The sequence below is a fragment of the Chiloscyllium plagiosum genome, chromosome 29 (assembly GCF_004010195.1).
Source record: "Chiloscyllium plagiosum isolate BGI_BamShark_2017 chromosome 29, ASM401019v2, whole genome shotgun sequence".
NCBI classification, from domain to species: Eukaryota; Metazoa; Chordata; class Chondrichthyes; order Orectolobiformes; family Hemiscylliidae; genus Chiloscyllium; species Chiloscyllium plagiosum.
The window spans coordinates 33506810-33520909 of record NC_057738.1 but is presented as its reverse complement, the minus strand read 5'-3'; the positions used below and the strand labels follow the sequence as shown (position 1 = coordinate 33520909).

The following is a 14100-nucleotide window of genomic DNA, read 5'->3' as shown; positions in this document are numbered from 1 at the left end:
TAGGATAAATAGACAAAGTCTTTTCCCTGGGAGTCAGGCGAGTCCAGAACTAGAGGGCATAGGTTTAGGCTGAGAGGAGAAAAATATAAAAGAGACCTAAGGGGCAACCTTTTCATGCAGAGGGTGGTACGTGTATGGAATGAGCTACCAGAGGAAGTGGTGGAGGCTGGTACAATTGCAATATTTAAAAGGCATTTGGATGGGTATATGAATAGGAAGGGTTTGGAGGGATAGGGGCCGGGTGCTGACAGGTGGGACTAGATTGGGTTGGGATATCTGGTCAGCATGGACGGGTTGGACCGAAGGGTCTGTTTCCGTGCTGTACATCTCTATGACAAAAGAAATGGAGGCTGTATGAAGAAGGGATATCTTTAAGAAAAGAAAGTTGATTTGACTTGACTTGATTTATTGTTGTCACATGTACCCAAGTACAGTGAAAAGCTTTGTGTACGAACATTACAGGTAGATCATAGTAAGTAAGGACATACAGATCGTAGGGTGCTTAGTCTTCATACAGGTGACACTGCACAGGAGGTGCACTAGACAAGATCAACATTAAAAAAAATCAACATTATTTGAAGTTAGAGTCCATTCATCAGTCTAATAATGGCAGGGAAGAACCTGTTCTTGAACCTTTGGTTCGTGCGTTCAAGCTTCTTATCTTCTGCCTGATGAATGAAGTTGTAGGAGATCATTACTGAGCTGAGAGGGGTCTTCGATGTTGGCAATCTTTCCGTGGCAACGAGAAGTGTAAATGGAGTCCATGATTGGAAGGTTGGCTTCTGTGATGGTTTAGGCTGTGCACAAAACCTTCTGTAGTTCCTTACGGTCCCGGACAGAGAAGTTCCCGTACCTGGCCATTATGCAACTGGATAGTTTGCTTTCTGTGGTGCATCTAGAAAAATTGATGAAGGTCCTTATGGACATGCCAAATTTCCTAAGCCACCTGAAAAAGAGAAGGTGTTGTTCTGCCACCTTGACCATCGCATCTCCGTGTGAAGTCCAGGATAGGTTGTCTTTTATCGTCACTCTTAGGAACCTGATGCTGTCAAGCTTCTCGACCTCACTCCATTGATGTAGATGGAGACGTGTTCTCCTCCTTTCTATCTGTAGTCAATGATCAGTTCTTTTGTTTTGCTGACATTGAGAGAGAGGTTGCTATCATTGCATCATGACATCAAACCCTCTACCTCCTCCCTGTATTCTGACTCATCTTTGTTTGATATCCATCCTACTATGGTGGTGTTGTCAGCAAACTTGTAGATGGCGTTTGTTCGGAATTTGGAAATACAGTCGTGGGTGTATAAGGAGTATTGTATGGGACTGAGAACACATCCTTGCAGGGCTCCAGTGTTGAGTGTTATTGTGGAGGAGGTGTGGTTTTCTGTCTTCACTGATTGTAATCTATGGGTCAAGAAACTGAGGATCCAGTTGCTGAGGGCAGATCCAAGACCTGGGTCTCTGAGTTTTAAGATCAGTCTGCAGGGGTTAATGCTGTTTTAGGTGGAGCTGTAGTCAATGAGTAGGAGTCTGACATAGGCGTCTTTGTTGTCCAGATGTTCTAGGGATGAGTGCAGGGCTAGGAAAGTTTTTGAAAGAGATTTCATGAACCTAGGACCTTGGTTTTCCATGGTGTAGCTGGTAGTGATTGAGGGATAAAAGCCATGAATGCATAAGCAGTCAGATATATAAGAACACAAAAGGTTGTAGGAGCAGCATTGAAAATATGCAGTCCCTGTGAGCAGTATGATGTGAAATTCAATTTGAGATCAAACAGCATTCCAAGACTACAAGCATTCTCATTCAGCCTGGAATTGGGATCCAATGGAAATTAATCCCAGAGGTTGCTTTAAGATTTGAAATACAGGTAGTGCCCGCAATCTGAAAGTAGAGCGTTCCCAGGAAACCTTCCATAAAGTCAAAAATAGCATAAAACGAAGGCACATGATTTACTTGGGGAAAAAGTATTTTTCATAAAAGCGAACATCCTCTTCAGATTCGCGAAAACAGGTCCTAATGTAGCTCTTTCGTAAAAGCGAAATTGCGTAAAGTGGGGAATACCTGTAATTCAGGTTGTAAGAGTTGTTAGACCTCGTACTAGTAAGAATTGACCTCATACTCAATAACCGTGTTTCCTGCATCCAACCGTTGTCTGGATTATATACAAATATCTCTTGGAAACGTTCGAAAGGGAGAACTGAGAGAAAGTATGGACCTAATGAGTAATGGGATAAATGTACAATGTGAATTGAATAAATTTTGAATAACACCAATGTGATTTGTTTCAATTCATTTGTGGGACCTGGGCATTGTTGGCTTGGTTAGCATTTATTACCTGTCCCTAGTTGCACGTGAGAAAGTGGAGGTGAGCTGCCTCCTTGAACTTCTGTAGACCATGGAGAGGAAATTCCAAGATTTTGACCCTGCTTTTGTCCATGTTTGAACTAACTACCAATGACCTATGGAAGGGCTGCTACAATTGTCAAATACACACATGCTTCCATCAGTCTTGCTCTGGGAGATACTTGAAAATGAACGGCCTCATCAGCAGCAGATTTTTGATACAGGGGTGAAGGAGAGTCCAGGGATCTGAAGGCAGCCAGGAAAGTGGAGTCAAAACACCATCAGATTGGCCATGACGTTATTCAATGCCAGAGCAGGCTTGAGAAAATAAGTGGCCTATTCCTGCACCAGATTCTTCAGGAAAATATTGCAGAGGGAATTGCAGGTGGCCAGTGGGTAAGAGAGCAATAAAGACTTTGAAGTCATAGGACGCACTACCACCTACTTAGGTTTAGACACTGCCTTAACTTCCTTTGTTATTCTGATGACTACCATTTCTGAAAGGTGATATTAAAGGGTCAGATGGTAATACACATCTGCAACCTCCCAAGGAAAGGAAAGCTGACTGTTGGACTTAGTGCCCTTCATATTATCGTAGCGGTAAAAGTTACCAAAGCCCCTAGTTTTTTTGTCTTTGGTTCCGTTTCAGGAAACCACATGTGAGAGTCTTGTAGTTGACTTCATATAAATCCATAAGGCAGATGGATTTCATTGCAAGGACTGGATATATAAGCACCCTTTGTGACTACAATAATTAAAATGAAAGAGCATTAGAATTTAAATGCTGGCTGGCTTCCCACAGGTGTATGGTGCTATTGACTGCAAAGAAATGGCAATCCAAGCAACACTAGATCAAACAGAAGTCTTTTGTCAACCAGAGAGGAATTTCATTGCAATGTTCTGTTAATTTCAAGAAAAGGTTAGTACAGTTTTGCGCCACGTTACCAGGTAACTGCCATTATTCTTTCAGATCAGGAATGTTGGACATTTATGTTGTTCATACCTGGAAGCTTAAAGTTACTCAAACCTGGTGACGGACACTTCTGAGCATGAGGAGCATGATAATACAAGTCATATCACAATCATATCTATCACCAAGCACACCAAATTGTGCTTCAGGTACTTGGACAGATATGGAACCACATTTTAGTACTCCCTGTTAATCATTTATGCATTTATGTTATGCATTATAGCAAAAACTAGAGGTGCAGAAGGAACAATTTAAACAGTTATAAATATCTATAAATCATCCAGCTTAGCATATTTAGGATTTAATGGTAAATATAAGAACATTTGAAATACTGAGTTGGTATATACATACATATCAAAGAACTGAGAAGAAATCCAAAACTAGTGAGTGATGGGATAAGTGTTCTATGTGAATTGAATACATTTGGAATAAAGATAATGTAACTCCTCTTTCATTTAATAAGTTCAGAGTGGATAATGAGGAACTTCAACATTGAATGATCCATTGTTGAGTTTCTGATAGAACCACAAGGTCTACATTTTCTCAATAAAATATTTAAATTATTCATGTCGGACCCAGATGAAAGAAGTTGAAAAGTGTGGTGCTAGAAAAGCACAGCAGGTCAGGCAGCATCTGAGGAGCAGGAGATTCGACATTTCGGGCATAAGCTCTTCATCACATTCCTGATGACATTTCTGTTTTTAGTATGATTTTGATTATTATGTCAAATATACACATGCTATTTGAGTTAGAAGATTATTTTCTTTAATCTAGCTGTCTTTTTCAGATAGCAGCAGTTTCAGTTTCAATTTTAGTTCAGGCTGTAGCTCACTGAGCTGAGAAAGCCAGAAAGACAGGAATATTAGTTAGGCCTGCACCTTAAATAGAGAAATTGCCAAATTATTATTCACAGAATGAATTATGGATAGGGCTTGAGGTAGTTCAGAATTCCCAAGGAGAAGAGATGCTTGAGGATTTTGCTAATGTCAAGCTAGAGGAAACAACCCACACTCATCCTCACAAATACTTGTGATAGAAAGCAATCCGAGTTAATTTGGAAGGCAGCCAGTAAAGGAAGCTGAGGATTCATTATAAATGAGGCAGTTAAGGAAATGTTGAAGGGTTGCATAACTACAAACTAATTAATGTATTCTGTATAAATCTTGTACCTTGAAAACTGGAATACTGAGAGAATTGGAGTGAATTCCAAGCGTGTGGTGGGGAAGGGGGCATGGGAGTACCGAAGTAGGGGTAGTGTGGAGAAGTAAAACAATTAAACTGAGCTTACTGCTTGCATTGTTTTTAAATACATCCAATAAAATTTGTTTTTGTTTAAAAACATGAAACCTAGTGACAGTTCTATCAGTTAGTTACTAAGTGTACTATTTTCTCTTTTAAACGTTAATGATCTCTAACAGCATCATAGCACTTCTTATCTGATTAAAGATTTCAGTCGAGTAGAGAAAGATGGTTACCCACTGCCACACTAGCCAACCACTTTGCTGTGTGAAAAGCCTTAGTATTCAGTTCATTAGACACTTGCACTAAACTGAAGTAGTCATCACCTTGCCAGCATACCCATCCTCCAGCACAATTCAATTTACACAAGTAGTTCTATAATCAACCATGTACTCATTGCACACTTAGTGTTCTCAACAAAATAATGTTTCCACATTCAACATTAAAAAGGAGGGATGGAGTTTGTGGCATAATTGTGGTGATCCTACACCCTGGACCAAATTGTCCAGATTCAAGTCACACTTGCTATGGAGGTGTATCATCATATGTTCAAACAAGGAGATGAAAATATTTTCAGAATTTTTTTAAATCACCTAAGTTGACACGAGTCACATGGAAGAATGAGGACTAAGGAGAAATGGTGCAAGAAAATACATTTTCAGATGAGTTCCTAGATTAAAGACCGTAATAAAACTTTCTCAGACACGAGCAGATGTATGCCCAGGGGGACTCTAACTTCCCTTCCGAAGAACTCGTTGGCGAACAAGCTACCTCAGAGATTCCATCACTGCAGAGTCCCAGGAGATGAGGGGTCGACTCAGTAGTAGGTTAAGGAGAGAGATCAAGGAAAATCTTACCTCATGGGCCCATCCATCTCACGCAACTGACACTCAGACGATCACTTATTCAGTCTGCCAAGAAGCTCTGTATATGTTGGAATCCCACCAAATGTTAGGTTGTTCTTGAGACTCTTGCACACTTGATGTAACTGCAATGTGCCAAATTCTATGAACAGCCAAAATTTATGAAGCAAGTACAAGCTTTGGAGGAACCCATAACATGGCTTCACAATACTTTTGGAGCTGTGTCAAAAGATCTCTGAACAAATTGACCAGTTCTTCCTTTATACAAAATCTTTACATCACAGTCAGTAATGCCCACAAGACAACTCCTCAGCCACTCCCACATAGTCACATGCCACTCAAGACACAATGCAGTGACTTGATTATCTCCAAAAGCAATGTGATGTAGCTCATCCCTTAATGGTAAGGTCTGGTGTAAATCGTTTTTTTAACTGCAGGATGTGGTCAGAATTCCAACTGCAATGTTCTTATTGATTCTAAATAAGAGATGATAATGTAAACTTACTCTGAATAATAGGAGATGATGATGTAAATATTTTTACATTGTACCATAAGGCAGAGAAACAGATCACCCATCCCTGGTCCATCCAATTTCTTGAAGGTCAGCAGACCAAATTAACCCTTTAACATCTTAGAGGAATGAGAGTAGGCCATTCAGCGCGTCAAGCCTGTTCCACTTCGGTGAGATCATGGCTGATCCGTGGTCAAACTCCACATACCTGTCTTATTGATATCCCTTAATACCTTTGTTTAACAAAAATAGAACTATCGCAAATTTAAAACTAACAACTGATCCAGCATCCACTGTTATTTGTGGAAGAGACTTCCAAACATCTATCACCTTTGTGTGTAGAAGTGCTTCCTAACACCTTTCCCGAATGGTCTGGCACTAATTGACACACTATGCCCCCTAGTTCTCGAATCTTGAACCACTGGAAATAGTTTATCAATCCTGTCTTTTCCTGTTAATATCTTAAAGGCTTTGATAAGAACGCCCCTTACCCTTCTGAATTCTATAAATAACCGGCCTAATTTTTATAGTTTCTCATAACTTAAACCCTGAAGTCCGGGTATTATTGTTGTAAATTTGCATTGTTATTCCTCCAAAGTTAATATATCCTTCTTAGGGTGTGGTGCTCCAATCTGCTCGCAGTACTAATAGGGTCGAACCAGGGTTTTGTACAATTGCAGCATAACTTCTACAACCTTGTATTCCAATCCTCTAGATTTAAAGGCCAGCATTCCATTAGCTTTCTTGATTATTTTCTACACATGTTCGTGTTATTTTAAAGATTTATCCACCTGAATCCACTGTCTCTTTGGACATCCATTGTATTTAATTTCATGCCACCTAGAAAACACTCTGATCTATCCTTTCTTGGTTCAAGATGGATAACCTCACACTTCCTTAAATTGAGCTCCATCTGATGCAGTTTTGCCCATTGACTTAGCATAAAATTACAAATGTGTATTGATAGACTATCATCTGTTTTGTCTACAATACTGCCAACTCTGTGTCATCAGTAAATTTGGATATATGACTTTCTGACATCATTATTCAAGTTGTTAATAAATAATTTGGATAGTTGAGGTTCTAATACAGATTCTTGTGGGACACCACTGGTCATATTCTGCCAATTTGAGTACCTGCCTATTATTTCTATTTTCTGTGCCCCCCCCCCAACTTAACCATTTTTCAAGTCATAATATGGTGGAATATGCATCTGGTTCAGGTCTACCAGTGCCTCAGATGTTTGCTGCTGACTCTCTACCCTTCTGCTTGCATCACCTGATAGTGCATCTGCACAAGGAAGTGTCATGTTTGGGGAAATTAAATGATAAGCAGCATTCCTTCAAAATCGGATATTCACACTTGTCCCATGATATTTATGTTGATAGTTTCTAGCTCCCTCACCCCACCTCCATCCCATTTTCACATTAATGTTAGGATCCCTGTGTGAATAGCTATTTTAATATCAATAATAGTTTGTACATGGACAAAAATGATATTTGTGTGATGTCTTGAATTTTTTATTTACATTCTTTTTATGTGCTATGGACATTTTGACTAAATGGTACCTCAGAATAATTTTTTTGGTGCATCTAGAATGCAAAACCAATTTACATATGAAAGTGCAATTATCAGAAAGAGTAGAACTCCTGTTTGGTGATAGTACAGTAGCTTTGACAAGCTGCTCGATTTGCAGGTATTTTCTGAATTCACAGAACTCAATGTTCTGTGAATATTATTTGAATATAGTTCACTCAAAATCTTGTTCCAGGCTTATGTATTCTGAGGATCCTGTACATTTGGAATTCCAGTTAAAACAATATGGGACGCTTAGCTTTTCACATAATATTTTACCTGAAGTATGAAGTATACAAATGGATAGAACATCAACTTCTTGGCAAAGGTAATATTATGACTCTCTTAGAGAAGCATCTCAAAAATAACTTGCATCGTCTCAGAAGAGGTAAGATTGATGAACAGTGCACTTGCTTTACAGCTCCTAGGAGAAACCAAAAACAATCTGACACACACAAAATGATTATAAACACTTGTGTTGAGTCAAATTTAAGTTTCTCACAGGATGATTGTCTGAATTTGTTCATCTGAGTTCCTTGAGAAAATTGTATTGGCAGTAATATAAAGATGCTTGTAGTAAATAAAATAAACATCAAATGTTGGAAGTACTTACCTGGTCTGGCAATATCTTTGAAGAGAGAGAAACAAGGTCGATGACTTTTCATCAGAAATCTCCGAAGAAAAGGCCAATTAACCTAAAACATAAAATCTCTTTCTCCCTTCACCAATGCTGCCAGATTTGGTGAGTATTTTATTTCTTGATATTTTCAGCAGCCATGATATTTTGCTCTCCATTTAATGTCTTTTACTTGACATTAGAAACTTGTCAGGATGCCATTGGATCCACCCTTTTTAAGAATTGAAGACCATTTTTGAATAGACAATCTGTCAGTTTATGAGGGATTTGGATGTTAATTTTCATACTTGTCTTGAATTGCCTTTGGAAGGTAGGGATAACTTCTTGAATTACTGCAGTCCATGGGTGTCAGAATGCCCACAGTGCACTGGAAGAGTATTCCACGATTTTGATCCTGTAACAATAAAGGTATGTCAATGTGGCTACAAGTCAGGATAATGTGTGGCTTAGAGGGGAACTTGCAGAAAGTGCTATTCCCGTACATCTGCTGCCCTTGTCCTTCTAGGTGATAGAGGTCAGGTTTCAAAAGCGCCGCCAGGGAAGCCTTGGTGTTATTAAATTGCATCTTATAGATAGTACATACTGTTGCTGCTGCTGTGTCAGTGGTGCAGGGAGTAAATTTTGAAGGTGGTCAATGAGGTGCCAATCAAGCAAGCTGCTTTGTCCTTGATGGTGTTAAGCTTCCTGTGTGTTATTGGAGCTACACTCATCCAGGCATGTGGAGAGTATTTCAGCACATTCCTGACTTGAGCCTTTATAAATGGTGAGCAGATATTGGGGAAGCAAGGTGAGCTATTTGTCACAGAATTCCTAGACTTTTTTTTGCATTTACAGTCACAGGGTTTATATGGCTTGTTCAGTTTCTGGTTAATGGTAACTCCCAATATTATGATAATGGGGAATTCACCATTAGCAATGCCATGAACATCAAAGGGTGATATTAGATTCTCTTTGTTGGAAATTTTCATTGGCACTTGACTGGTGTGAATGTTGTTTGTGACTAATGAGCTGAAGCCTAAATATTGTCCAGGTTTTGCTGAAAATAAACTAAGACTTCTTCAAGTTATGAGAAATCATGACTAGTGCTGAATATTGTGCAATCATGGCAAACGTTCCCACTTCTGATCTTATGATGTAGGCAGGTCATTGGTGAAGCAGCTGAAGATGGTTGTGCCTAAGACACTACCCTGAAGAACTCCTGCAGTGATGTCCTGAGGCTGAGATGATAGACCTCCAAAAGCCACAACGATCTTCCTTTGAGCTAGTATGACTCCAGCCAGCTAACAGCTGACTTGTTCTGAAGAAAGGAGACGAATCAGAATCATAAAATCCCTACAGTGCAGATAGAGGTCATTCAGCCCATTTGAGTGTACACTGATCTTCCAAAGAGTATCCTACCCTGACAACCTACCCCCACCCACCCATATCCCCTACCCTGTAACCCCACATTTGCCATGGCTAACCCATAGTCTGCACATCCCCGGGCATTATGGGAAAATTTAGCATGGCCAGTCCACCTAACTGGCACATCTTTAGACTGTGGGAGAAAACTGGAGTACCCAGGGAAAATCTATGTATGCAAATTCTATACATGCATCCAAGGCTGGAATTGAACCCTGATCCCTGGCGCTGTGAGGCAGCAATGCTGACCACTGTGCTGCCCAGATGGACCTGCAGTGTTAACTCTGCTTTTTTTCCACAGATGTTGCCAGACCTGCTGATTTTGTAGCTGATGGCTTTTCCCCTGATTCTTATTGACTCCATCACTAGAGCTTCTTGATATTATGCCCATTCGAATGCTATTTGACGTGCATGGCAGTCACTCTTATCTCAACTTCTGAGTACAGTTCTTCTATGCGCATTTAGACCAAGGTTGTAATGAGATCAGGAGCTGAGTGGTTTTGCTGGAACCCAAACTGCATGTCAGTGAACAGGTTATTCCTTTGCAAGTGCTGCTTGATAGTACTCTTCATGACTCCTTTCATCACTTTGCTATGATTTGAGAGTAGACTGTTATGATGGTAATTGGGTGTGTTGTATTTGTCCTGCATAGTGTGGAAATGAAATTCCTGGACAATATTCCACTTGGCTGATGGATGCAAGTGTCATAGTTCTACTGGAACAGCTTGGTTGGGGGCACAGCTAATTCTGAAGCACAAATGCTCTATACTGTTGTTGGAATTTTGCCAAGGCGGAGAGCCTTTATGTAGTAATCAGTGCCTTCAGCTGTTTCTTGATATCATATGAATTGAATTAAATGGTCAAAGACTGCCATCTGTGATGCTGAGACCTCAGAAACCAAAATAGATCATCCATTCAGCACTTCTGGTTGAAGGTGTTTGCAAATATCTTAGTCTTGTCTTTTGCACTGACATGCTGAGCAAAAGAGCACAAGATGTAGGAGCATAAGTAGGCCATTCTGCCCATCAAGCCTACTCTGCCATTCAATGAGGTCTGAGATCGGAGCGACATGGTGGCTCAGTGGTAAGCACTGCTGCCTCACAGTGCCAGGGACCCAGGTTCAACTGTCTGTGTGGAGTTTGCATATTTTTCCTGTGTCTGCGTGAGTTTCCTGTGGGTGTTCCGGTTTCCTCCCACAGTCGGATACATGTGCAGGTTAGGTGAATTGGCCCTGTTAAATTGCCCATAGTGTTAGGTGCATTAGGCAGAGGGAAATAGGTCTGGGTGGGTTACTCTTCGGAGGATTGGTGTGGACTTGTTGGGCCGAAAGGCCTGTTTCCACACTGTAGGGAATCTAATCTTAAAAAAAACCTCAACTCCACTTTCCTGCCTTATCCTCATAACCCTGATTCCCATACAGATTAAGATATGTCCACCTCTATTTTGTGTGTGCTGAAGAACTCAGCCTTGATTGCCCTCTGTGGTAAAGAATTCCACAGATTCACTATCCCCTGAGAGAAGAAATTCCTCTTTGACTTTGGCTTACATGGTTGACCCCTTACTCTGAGATATGCCTTCTGGTTCTAGACTCTGCCATGATGTTCTGTACTCTCCCTCTGTCCGCATATACTCTTTCCAATCCCAGAAAGAGTATTGTATGTTTCAATGGGGTCTTGTCTTTTTCTTCTAAACTCAGAATACAAGCACAACCTACTCAACCTATATTCATAAGAAAATCCTGCTATACTCTGAATCAATCAAGTGAGCCTTCTCTGCCTCTAGTACCAGCATATCTTTCCTTAGAAAGCCCAAAGCCATTACAGTTTTCAAGCTGTCATCTGACTTGTGTCTTATATAATTTTAGCACAGTGACATCAGCAAATTATGCTAATGTTTCAAACCAGGTACCTTTCACATGCACAGCAAATATGATAAACAGTCTACTGCAGAAACAGAAGAGTCTCCTCATTGAGACTTTGCAGAAGATTTGTAGCTCAGGTTGTGGATCAGGTTGTATGTTTGCTTACTGAGCTGGTAGATTTGTTGACGTTTCGTCCCCATGCTAGATAACATCATGAGTGAGTCTCCCATGAAGTGCAGGTGTACTGTTCTGCTTGCTATTTATTTTTCTCTTGGTCTGTTATGGTGGGTGATTATCATTTCCGGTTCTTTTTCTGAGAGATTGGTAGATGGGGTCCAAATCGATGTGTTTGTTAATGGAGTTCCGGTTTGAATGCCAGGCCTCTAGGAATTCCCATGTGTGGCTTTGTTTAGCCTGTCCCAGGATGGATGTATTGTCCCAGCCGAACTGGTGTCCTTCGTCTGTGTGTATGGATTCTGGTGATAGTTGGCCATGTGTTTTGGTGGCTAGTTGGTGCTCATGTATCCTAGTGGCTAGTTTCCTGCCCATCTGTCCAATGTAATGTTTGTTGCGGTCCTTGCAGGGTATTTTGTATATGATGTTTGTTCTGCTGGTTGTTGGTATTGGGTCCTTTTTAAATTCATCAGGTGCTGTTTCAGTTTGATGGTAGGTTTGTGGACAACCTTGATGTCCTATTAATATATAGCAGGGTGGCTAGAGTCTCTGGGAGTGTTGTGCCTTCTTGTTTAGGTCTGATGTGTAGGAATTGACAGACTGCACTTAGGGGTGAGAGAGGATGATTAAAATATATAAAATACTAACAAGCTTGACAGACTAATTTTAAGGAGGATGATTTCCCTGATCGAGAAATCTAGAACCGGGGACAGTCTTGGGATATGACATTGACCACTTAGGATTGACATAAGGAAAGATTTCGTCTCTGAAAGGGATTCTCTATCACAGAAGGCCATGGAGGCCAAGTCAATGAAATTATTTAGGCAAGAAATAAATATAGTTTTAGCTCTTAAATGCAGCAAGGTATAGGATGAAAGCGGGAGTATGGCAATGTGATAGGGTATCTGTCATGATCATACTGAATTATGTAACAGTCTCAAAGGGCCGAATGGCTTGCTTCTAATTTCTATGTTTCTATGTACTGTAACTCAGAAGATGCAGTTACCGGTAAGTCAAATCCACAGATTTGATAGTGAAGGAATATGTGTGGATTTGGATTAACTGTAAATTGATGATGTTGCAAAGGTGATGGGATTTACTTGTGCTATATATATTTTGAACTCTTTCAGTTATATTTAGCTCGGTTTGTTTTATTTTACTTTTCCATTTTCTATGTAATAAATTTCAGTTTTATTAAAATTAAACCTACAGCTTTGTGTCCTTATTCATTCTAGGATTTGACTTTTCCCAGTAGCAATATTGGCGGAGATCATAACCCCAGAGATGAAATTACAGAGACACAGTTGAAAGTTGAGACCTGAATGTTGAAAGGTATTTGACACATTGAAATGACAGAAATCTTGGAAAAGGTGGTGGTTAATTAAAGGTGACGGTAGTTCAATGTTGAAAGATATAGAATTTGTTTTGGTAGAAATCAGAAATATTAAGAGACCACTTGTCAGTGTAGTTTAGAGATCAGATCAGAGTGGTGCTGGAAGAGCACAGCAGGTCAGGCAGCATCTGAGGAGCAGGAAAATCGACGTTTTGAGCAAACACCCTTCAGGAATATACATCTGCGTAGTTTAGAGACCCCCTAACAGTAGCCACACTGTTGGAAAGAAATGGAATATGTAAATAAAAAATGTTCTGTAATCATCATGGTTGGCTATAATCTATATGTAGATTTGGAAAATGAATTTGGCAAAGGTAGCCTGAACAATTAGTTCATAGTGTCCTCAGGACAGTTTCTTAGATTAGTAATTTGTAGAGTAAAAAGGAGTAGGCTTTCTTAAACCTGGATAGGGGCATTGAAACAAGATCAATTCATATCCTCATGCTAAAGGAGTCTCTAAGTAACAGTGATTATAATAATATGATAGAATTTCATGTTCAGGTTGAAAGAAAAAACGTGGGTCCCTGACTGTTTTAAACATAAATACATAAATCATGGTAAATAAAAGGATTTAAAGTTGGAGCTGCCTAAGTTAAAAGATGGAACAGAAGAGCTGCAGTAGCAGACTTTTAAGGAAATATAAATCTCAGCAAAGGTTTATCCTGATGAGAAAGAAAAGCTCTTTGAGATGGATGCATCTACTGTGAATAAATAAGGAAAATAAGGATAGTATTACATTAATCTTTTTTTCAGATTTGTACAGCATTCTGTTGGAGATTAGACCCAGCAAAGAATGACTCAAAAGATAATTTTAAAATGGCAGAATGCAGAGATGAGAAAGCTAGCTAGTAATATCAAAATTAAACAAAGCTTCTATGGATATTTGAATAAGAAAGTAAAGCCAGTGTTGAGTCTGTCTTTCTTAGAGTCTAGGAAATTATTAATGGAAAATAAACAAAACAGTGGCTTTGAACTAATATTTTTACTGTCTTCACAGTAAACCTCTCCAAGATGATTGAAAATCAAGAACTGAATGAATGAATAGAGGTAAAGGTAAAGCGATCATTGGCACCTGAGGAAAAGGTGCTAGAAAAACTATTGGACGTAAAGGCATACAAGTCCACAGGATAGTA

At 39.7% G+C, this 14100-nt stretch overlaps 1 protein-coding gene across 4 annotated transcripts in view; it reads left to right on the top strand.

Moving 5' to 3' along the window:
* The window catches only part of eci2 (enoyl-CoA delta isomerase 2), a 174394-nt gene that overhangs the window by 34133 nt on the left and 126161 nt on the right, over window positions 1-14100 (top strand). For 2 of the 4 annotated variants that reach the window (XM_043719487.1, XM_043719488.1), the window contains exons 2-3: window positions 12810-12906; window positions 13965-14014. The exons of 1 other annotated variant lie outside the window; for it this stretch is intronic. The gene's annotated coding sequence lies outside the window, so the exon portion shown is untranslated. Of the gene's footprint in view, window positions 1-12809; window positions 12907-13964; window positions 14015-14076; window positions 14098-14100 lie in introns of those variants that run through there. One more of the 4 variants, XM_043719490.1, reaches the window with a different exon arrangement.